The following is a 9,251-nucleotide window of genomic DNA, read 5'->3' on the forward strand; positions in this document are numbered from 1 at the left end:
GGTGTATCCATATAAATGGCCCACCCTGTACTTGCACACTAGAGCCACATGTGGGACATTTCTAAAAACTGCAGAATCTGGACAATATATATTTAGTAGTGTTTCTCTGGTAAAACCTTCTGTTTTACAGAAAAATATTGAATAAAATTGAAATTCAGCAAGAAAAATGAAATTGCAAATTTCACCTCCACTTTGCTTTAATTCCTGTGAAATGCCTAAAGGGTTAAAAAAAACTTTCTAAATACTGTTTTTAATACTTTGAGGGGTCTAGGTTTTAAAATGGGGTGTTTTATTGGGGTTTCTAATACATAGGCCCCTCAAAGCCACTTCAGAACTGAACAGGTACCTTAAAAATAAACTTTTGAAATGTTCTTAAAAATATGAGAAATTGCTGTTTATGTTCTAAGCCTTGTAACGTCCAAGAAAAATAAAAGAATGTTTAAAAAACTATGCCAATCTAAAATAGACATATGGGAAATGTGAACTAGTAACTATTTTGGGTGGTATAACCATCTGTTTTGCAAGCATTTAAATTCAGAAAAATTCAATTTTTTCTACATTTTGTCAAAATTTTGCAATTTTTCACAAATAAACACTGAATATATAGACCAAATTTTATCACTAACATAAAGCCCAATGTGTCACGAGAAAAGAATCTCAGAGTCGCTTGTATAGGTTTAAGCATTCCCAAGTTTTTACCACATAAAGTGAAATATGTCAGATTTGAAAAATGGGCTCTGAGCCTTAAGATCCAAACTAGGCTGCGTCCTTAAGGGGTTAACAAGCGTATTTAGTAATAATGAAATAAATTGTTTCATGTGATCAATATAATCTCTTGTTGCTTAACATCTACATATTCTTGCTGTGTATGTGGTTTTATACTGCAGAGATGTGTCTTCTGGAAGAATTAAATGCACATAATGCCTTGCTGTCTCGGCTGACTTGGGATGCCCTATTGTGCTACCATATGTTCCCATTTCAAGTCTTATGCCATGTTATACTATTTTAAAACTATGCGCTTCTTTGTGCTCTCAAAATACGACATTAGAGCAGCAATGTTTTGTACTTGTTTTATTTTTATACCGTTGTCAGTGTGCATTTCAGGAACATCAGAGCAATATCTTCTTCCATAAAGACCTTTGTAAACTCTTACATTTTGTATAAAGGTTTGTAAGAGATGAGCCTGACTTTATATTTTAATTTGAAATAATGAGCTCTTCCTTAATTTGGCAATTATAATAAGTACATAATCAAATAAAGGATAAAGAGCCAATCAGAATGCAATAATTCATCACAAAATCTGAGCTTTCAAAAGCTCCCATTAAGTTTATAAAATAACTTAATTTAGTAAGGCATCTACTGTATAACTAAAAATCCCACCTTTAAATTGGAAACTGTAGAGTCAATATAGTGATGTCACTACATAGTGATGTCACTAGATGAAAAACGAATGCTAATTGTTAAAAGCCATTAGTGAAATGGAAATTAACCATAAGATGCAATACTCTCTGCTTGGTCCCATCGTTTTCTTTTCAAAATCTACGCCATGCCATGCTATAGGCTCTGTGGCTCTGTTCGCACATGCGTTCAGAGATTTCTTCGGGGTTTCTGTTAACCTTTAAAGCATTTTTGATGGTCAGCATAGTGTATTCTACAGGGCTATTTTTGTCTTAAAAAATACATAGAACCCCCAGTGGTCCCTATTAAAGTCTATGAAGTCTGTGATTCGCTTTTTTCATTTAAAAACGGATTAGCTATTGCTATCAAGGCTCCAATATAAACTGAAGCTAGTGTGAATAGAGCCTCAGACTAATATTTTTTTTAGCAACGAACTGATGCAAACATATCAATTAGTCATTAATTTGTTTGTCAATTCAAAAAATCATCATCAGCCTTAGTCACCTCTCACCCACTGCATGCATAATACTACAGCAACCAACAAGGCCATATATGCCCATTCCCACATAAACCGATCATGAATCTCATCTTAAAATCAATCCCACAAAACTACTACAGCCGAGGATACAGCAGAATGGAACGCCATGCACTTCTCATATAATCAGGTTCATTACATAGAAAGTGGCGCACAATTTTACACGCCCTATAGAAAGACATATTTCCATTTTGCATATGACCTTCCCTCCAGGATTCAAGCATTTCTCCCTTCTAATCATAAGAAATGCACAAATATTCACACCATGGACAGTGACTAGAACAGATGATACATTAATAAGAATGTGTTTCCGTGTTTTGATACATTACGTTATCTAATTTGCACTGTAATTTCCCAGTACATAGCAAATCTCATGACCATCTTATAGACAGATTTCATATACCAGATGGAAAGACATTTATATTTATAATTGTGTTCTCTTCCTCCGCACGTTACAATGATGGATGAATTATGGTCCTCTGTTTTGTACAGCATTATAGGTTGGATTTGTTACCTAGGAAACAGGGAACACGGCACATTTCTTCCCATTGCAAATTTTCACATGGGACATGAAGCGGCCTGTTAGATTCTCACATATCACCATTGCCTTACGTGTGACTTTCATTTAGTTCAAAATATCACAGGTGCTCATTGATATAGAACCGTCCACAACTACTGTACTGAAGAATAAATGATCACTTGTATAACAGCCGTCCCGGTGGACCTGGATTCTACCTAATGACATGTGAATATAATTCGATTACTGTCATTGAATATTTGTCTTTGTGATTATTTTATTACTCTCAATCATTAATATAAGGCATCGACTGTCATGTCGCTGGTGTTGTTTAGAGTTTAATGAATTTTTATTATAGGAATTATTTGTGTGACACTCCAGACATAAGCATCTCCTACGTCATTCTGTACAGAAAGTTTGGTAGATAGATTTTAGTAGAGTTACCCATGTCATAAGTTGCGCCATAATAAAAAAATATTTCCTGACGTAGGACGATTCCCTTCAAGAGTCATGTAAAATCAGAGTGTGTCATAAAACATACTAGTCTGCTAACAGGTTGAAAGGGAAGTCATGAAGTATTTGAACTCCCCATGGAAGTGGCGTAACTTGAAGTCCCTGGGCCCAATGCAAAATCTGTAACAATACTTGTGTCTTATTATGTGACAAAGGGGATATTGCATCAGGGCGGTCATACCATAAGTGCAACCTGTGAAGTTGCACAGGAGCCCATTGGGTAGGTGGCCCACTGCCACACTAAAAGCCGCTTTGAACCGTCTATTAGATTGCATGATATTGGCTCATAATTATTTGTGGATTGCTAAAGAGACATAAGGGGGATGCTCTATGATGAGCTATTGGAAAGCAAGGGGCCCGTATACTGTTCTTGCAAGGGAACCCGCAGCTCCCTGTGCCCGCGTCTGCCTCAGGAAACAGGGCTGGATGCGACTGCAGAGGCTTTTTTGCTGTGGACGAGGCTTTCCCTAACGCAGCATTGTCACTTATGTGACACGACTGCTGTGGCAAATCCTTTCTTTGCAATGTACTGATGTGAAATTACTGACTTGAGCATTGCTACAACGTTTACATGCAGCGGCACTTATTCTGTGGGCACCATTGGGAGGGACATAGGTCATTTTTTAACAAACATTATATTGAAAAGAATAATAGGGCTAAAAAAACCTTCTAGGACACCTTTGACAAGAAAGGCGCATAGTCAGTCAACTCCAATCTGTCACTGACAGGGTCCTTGACGTTGAGAACAACAACTCTGTTATGATTTATGAAAGGTGTTGGAGTTTCATAAAATGAGTTATGAAGCTTGGCGTGAATGATATTATTTTCTGGCCACATGCAACTTGTTATTGAGTCATCTAAATAGTGCATGAAGAGTTCATCTGGAGACTTCGTTGCATGTGTCTGGCCAACGGCTGAAAATATTTCTCTTTGGATGGTAAATTGATTGAAATAGTTTCCATCTTTGCAGATACCCACTGGTCAAAAATGATCCCGGCATGAGTAGCAGGTGCTACAAGATTCACTGCACACTATGTGATGATGACATTTTATTTGCTGCTTATAGAAAACGAAAGTTGTAGTGTAGTCAGGTTCAGTGATGCGCCACTTGTCTCAGCTTTTTGAATATGTCTCGCAATGTTGATGAGTCAAACGGAAAGCAACATTTTTTATTCAACTACTGCGTCCTGATGGATTATCTCCGACCCTTCTGATCATGCTTGTAAATACTGCACATTGTGTTTCTGACTGTGGATTTAATAAATATATAATAATAATAATCTAATATGCAAACTACAGTGGTCCCTCAAGATACAATATTAAAGGGAACCTGTCACCAACCAGCATTTCACCTATTGAACTTTACTTATCCCTCACTGGCCGCTGCTATCAAAAGTTCATTGCCGTTATCCCCTCTCCTAAACTCCTCCTCCGACTGTAAATAACGGTCTGCAAGCATTTTGCGCCTTTTGTCGTAATAATCCGGTGTCCCTTTGTGCGCACACACCAGAAAAGGACATCAATGCACAAGCGCGGGATTTTGTGTGCTGGGGGAAGGCGAGGAGATGTCAATGAAAAGTAAGGAGGCGGGAAAAACTCGGGAAGACTTGAGGAATGAAGATATGACTCTTTTCAAATGAAGATCTGACTCTTTTATGCTCATTAGCATACGGTGTGGGAACACTAAAAAAGCTGATTACTAAAGCTACAGAGCCGACTAAGAAGACAATTATAGGTTATATAGAAATTATTTTTCACCCACTACCACCTGGTATTGCTGCTTTAATAGGTGAAATGCTGGTGACAGGTTCCCTTTAATTCCTTCCTTTACAACCATTGTAACTTGAAAAACGAGTAATTAGTTCCCAATACCCAAAAAGTCAATCCAAAATAAGGAAAAATTAAGATAAAATAAAAATAATATAAGAAACTAATGAAGATAAAGCAAGTCCTTACATATTAAGTGAGAGAGCTCGTGAATCACTTCCTCTGTAGGGGACAAGAGGCTTCTTCATGATCTTGTACAGGACAATAAAAATAAAATGGTCCACCTCACATAGTGTCCAGAGCTGGCACAAGTAGAAAGCAGTACAGAACATGTAGCACTGTACTCTACCTCAGAGGGGCATTCATTGAAAGCCAATTTGTGCAATTGTTTTAGTAATATTGCCTATACTTGCCCCCAATGTGATGGGCTGATTCACAGGTTTGATTGTTTTTAACCAGTTTAATGCCCACAATGGTTGCAGCCAATCGAATGCATTGCAGATTGGCACTGCCAGGGATATTGTAAGTTAAATTTCATTTCAAGTTACGATGGCCCTGGAAAGACCATTGTAAGATGAAAATATTATAACTTGATGTCATTGTAACTTAAGGGACCACATTGAAACTGCATAAATGAAGACAATTCCCAGAAAAGGCAGGATCTGTACAGCCTCATTCACACTACCATATTACAACTCTGTACGACCTCTTAGTTGTATGGAGCCATAGTACAGTGCCTATAGTGTATGGGCCTTACTGTACCTTCACGTGCCTCCAATTTAATACGAGACATCATTAAAAATTGTGGAATCCTTAATTTGATGCTGTATTGCAGAACTATTCTTCTCCAGAAGCATTACTTTTAGGGGAGAATAATTCCCAAAAGCCTCCTTCACACAGCTGTGCCATGTGCATGAGGCTTTATTTTGTATACAAATTAATTTGATGTATTCTGTTATTGAGCTGTCATCTATTCTGTTTACTTCACCACCACTCCTCACTAGTGGCCCAGTACAGATCTTGGACAGGAGACAATTACCCTTCCTTCTCCATATGCTGACAACATTAATGTCACAACTAATATGCTGTTTTAATAGTAGTAGTCTACCTGCATGTTGTAACCCCATAGGCCATGTAGGGTAGGAGGCAGGAGAGTGAAGAAGCTCCAGTAGCAGCAAATAGAGGTGCACAGAGGAAAATACAAGCAAAACCGGAGAAGAGAGATCCTCCTGCTGCAAGATCCAGTAGTTTATAGAAGTATAATATGATGACAACATTGATTTCTGGGCCAGTTTTGCATTTGCTGATTACCCCAATGTGATAATGATGTTTTGGCTCTTTTTGCTGCATATATTTGTGTATTTGATTTATACTCTGAATATATTACAGTATTCTACTCCAACGTATTGTGTTGCTGTACTGTGTCTGTAAAAGCATTTCAGAAGTAAATGAAAACAAAGATCCAGCATGAAAGACAGGGCAGGACTCAAGATTTCTTACTTTGACAGCTCTCCAGAGAATTGGATCCTGCTAAACGGAGGTATGGTTTTAGCCCGTCAGATTCCAAGGTCAAGGCCACCAGAGTAGTCATCAAATGTCGGCGGGTGCAGCAATGTCTGGAGCCGGTGTAGGAGTAGAGTCGAAACATGAACCAGGAATTGACACCAGGAGAGTAGATCAAGATGCCACAGGAGCAGATGGATACTGTATGTAACTAGAAGACAAGCCGGGGGTCAAAAAAGGAGGTGGAACTACAAGTACCAGACAACAACCAAACGGAGGAAGATGTATTTCGGTGAGGAAAATCTGCAGCATAATACACTAGCAGCAGAGTGGATGAGATTTAAACAAATCTCATCCACACACTGCGTAACGAATGAGTGGAAAAAACACTCAGAAATTGACCTGCGGTGCGTTTTTTAAATCCGCAGCATGTCAATTGTACTTACGTAATTGCTGCTTTTGTGTTGCAGGTTTTCCCCATTGAATTCAATGGGGAGGTAAAACCTGTAACAAATAGCAGATGTTGCATTTTTTGCGGTGGAAAAGCTGTGATTCCGCCGTAATACACGCAACTCAGAAAGAAAAAATCTTATTCTCACCCAGAATTCTGTGCTTCTTCGTCTAAGTCGGCCTCCTGAGACGACGTTTCATCCCATGTGACCGCTGCAGCCAATCACAGGATGCTGCGGTCACATGGGATAAAACATCATCCCAGGAGCACGGTCTGCAGGACGTCAGAGGGTAGGTAGGTGTTGTTGTTTTTTTTTTACTTGCAGTTTTTCACACCAGACATTCTGGCCGAAAAAACTTCACCACAGGTTGGTGCGGTTTTTCAGCCAGAACTGTACCCGTGTTGCGCAGTGTATCCGCCCTGTGTGAACATAGCCTAAGGATTACATCTATCAATACACTATATGAGCTCTAAAGCTGGACATAGACATTAGATAAAAGGTCCAACAATCTAATAGATATGAGGCAGCCTTAAGGCTCTTTTACATGGGCCAGTGATTGGGGGAAACAAGTGTTTATATGAACGTTCGTTCCCAATCATTGCCCTGTGTAAACAAAGCAAACTTTCGTTCAACAGCTGATAGTATTGTTTATGCAGCATCAAATATTATTGTTGTCGGCAACACATCTCCCTGTGTAAACATGGAGATGTGCCAACGACAGAAAGAACTGCATGGGAACGAGTGCTCGTAGTAACATACATAACCAAATACTGCTCCTTGTGAAAGGAGGCACCGAGCGCCGTTCCACGAGCTGTTTCGTGGATCGGCGCTCGTTTTTATGGCTAAAATTGGCCAGAGTAAAAGGACCGTCACTTACGTTCCATTTCAACAGAAGTGTCTAGAAGGGACATATCCTCCATTGCAGAACCAGCTATCTTATGTGTACGGCCAGCTTAAAGAAACGCTCTAGGTGCAGCACAAAATGTTTCCAATATTTTTGAACATAATAACTAGGGGGCACTTAGTGGGTGCATCTACTATCTTCTCTTTAGCAGGGCATCTAAAATGGAAAGGTCTGTCTATTGAGGTATGTCCCTTAAAGCAGATTTTTACCCAAAATGTAAAAAGGGCCAGGGATTAATTAATCAGAATTTAGAGCAATAGCAAGTTTGATAAATATGTTTATTTTGCTCACAACTTTCTGTTCAGATGTAGCAGCTATTTTTGCACAAGTTACAGCAGTAAGTGCAGCCATATCAGATGTCACTTGAAATGTCTTCTCAGTGAACCAATGGAAAAACTGTCACATGGATATTAGTAGAACTGTCAGTTCTTGAGAAAATTCAAAAATGGCAACCAATATGGCTGCACTACCTGTTGTCACTTTTGCAAATATGGCTGCCACAACTGAACACTGAGTGTCAATTTCTCTATAAGTAAAAAAAAAACTTTGGCGGCTGCTTTGATTTATTAATGTATTACAGATTATATGCTTTAGCTGGAAATCCAGTTTAAGGAATCAAACTAATAGTTATTCAAATGATCAACCAAAACATTTTAAATAAAACCACACAATGGACCATCTGAAAACGCAATTAGACCACCAAAGACCCCTCTCCTGACACCCGTATGCCAGGGATTGCAAACTTCCCTTTATTTAAACCTAATGGATAAGTAACCCCTAAAAAACCACCAGAAAATAAACTTAACCCAACATGCCCACTATGGATTACAGACCTGCACTGGACTACCAGTCTGCAGCCACAGGCACTCATGGTGAAGCCAGGGATATATATTTTGCTTACTGCGGGATACAAGACTTGATTAAACCAAACACTTATTTTTCTATTAACTGTCAGATCTAAGGTGCTGACTACCACTGAAAAATGGGGACCAGATGTTACTATCCAACAAGATGCAGTGCCAGGATTCAATCTCAGAAACTCTCTGTTCCAGGTAGCAGCATTATTCACTGAGCTAACTGGGATTCTGGACAGCTCCTTTTCAAGTGTCAGTGTGCCGTTTTACCCAGGATCCTCGTTCCAGGTCTGCCTAAACCAGGGGTCAGCAACTTTCGGCACTCCAACTGTTGTGAAACTACAATTCCCAGCATGCACTGACAGCCTTTGGCTGCAATAATAAAGCTTTTGGCTGTCAGTGCATGCTGGGAGTTGTAGTCTTGCAACAGCTGGAGTTCCAAAGGTTGCTGACCCCTGGTCTAGACGCACCCTCTGACCTCCTATATAAACCTTTCCATTTCACTTTCCCATTGCCTGATTATTATGCTTTGCCTCTAGTCTGGCTGAGTGCCTCATGGTATGTTTAAATGTGGCAGATTTGTTGCATACATTTCTGCAACTGTTCCATTCATGTGAATGGGGCTTGCAGAAATCCAAAATAATTGAAATGTATGGAAAAGATTTTCAGTTGCAGACATTTCTGCGGCAAATCTGTCATGTGTGAATATCCTTCAAACAGTTGCTGCTTATCTGTGTATTGAACTTAGATCGCCTCACACCACGACTCTGCCTTACTCCTTAGGCTCGTTCACATCTGCGTCAGGGCT

This window comes from Rhinoderma darwinii, chromosome 4, assembly GCF_050947455.1.
Source record: "Rhinoderma darwinii isolate aRhiDar2 chromosome 4, aRhiDar2.hap1, whole genome shotgun sequence".
NCBI classification, from domain to species: domain Eukaryota; kingdom Metazoa; phylum Chordata; class Amphibia; order Anura; family Rhinodermatidae; genus Rhinoderma; species Rhinoderma darwinii.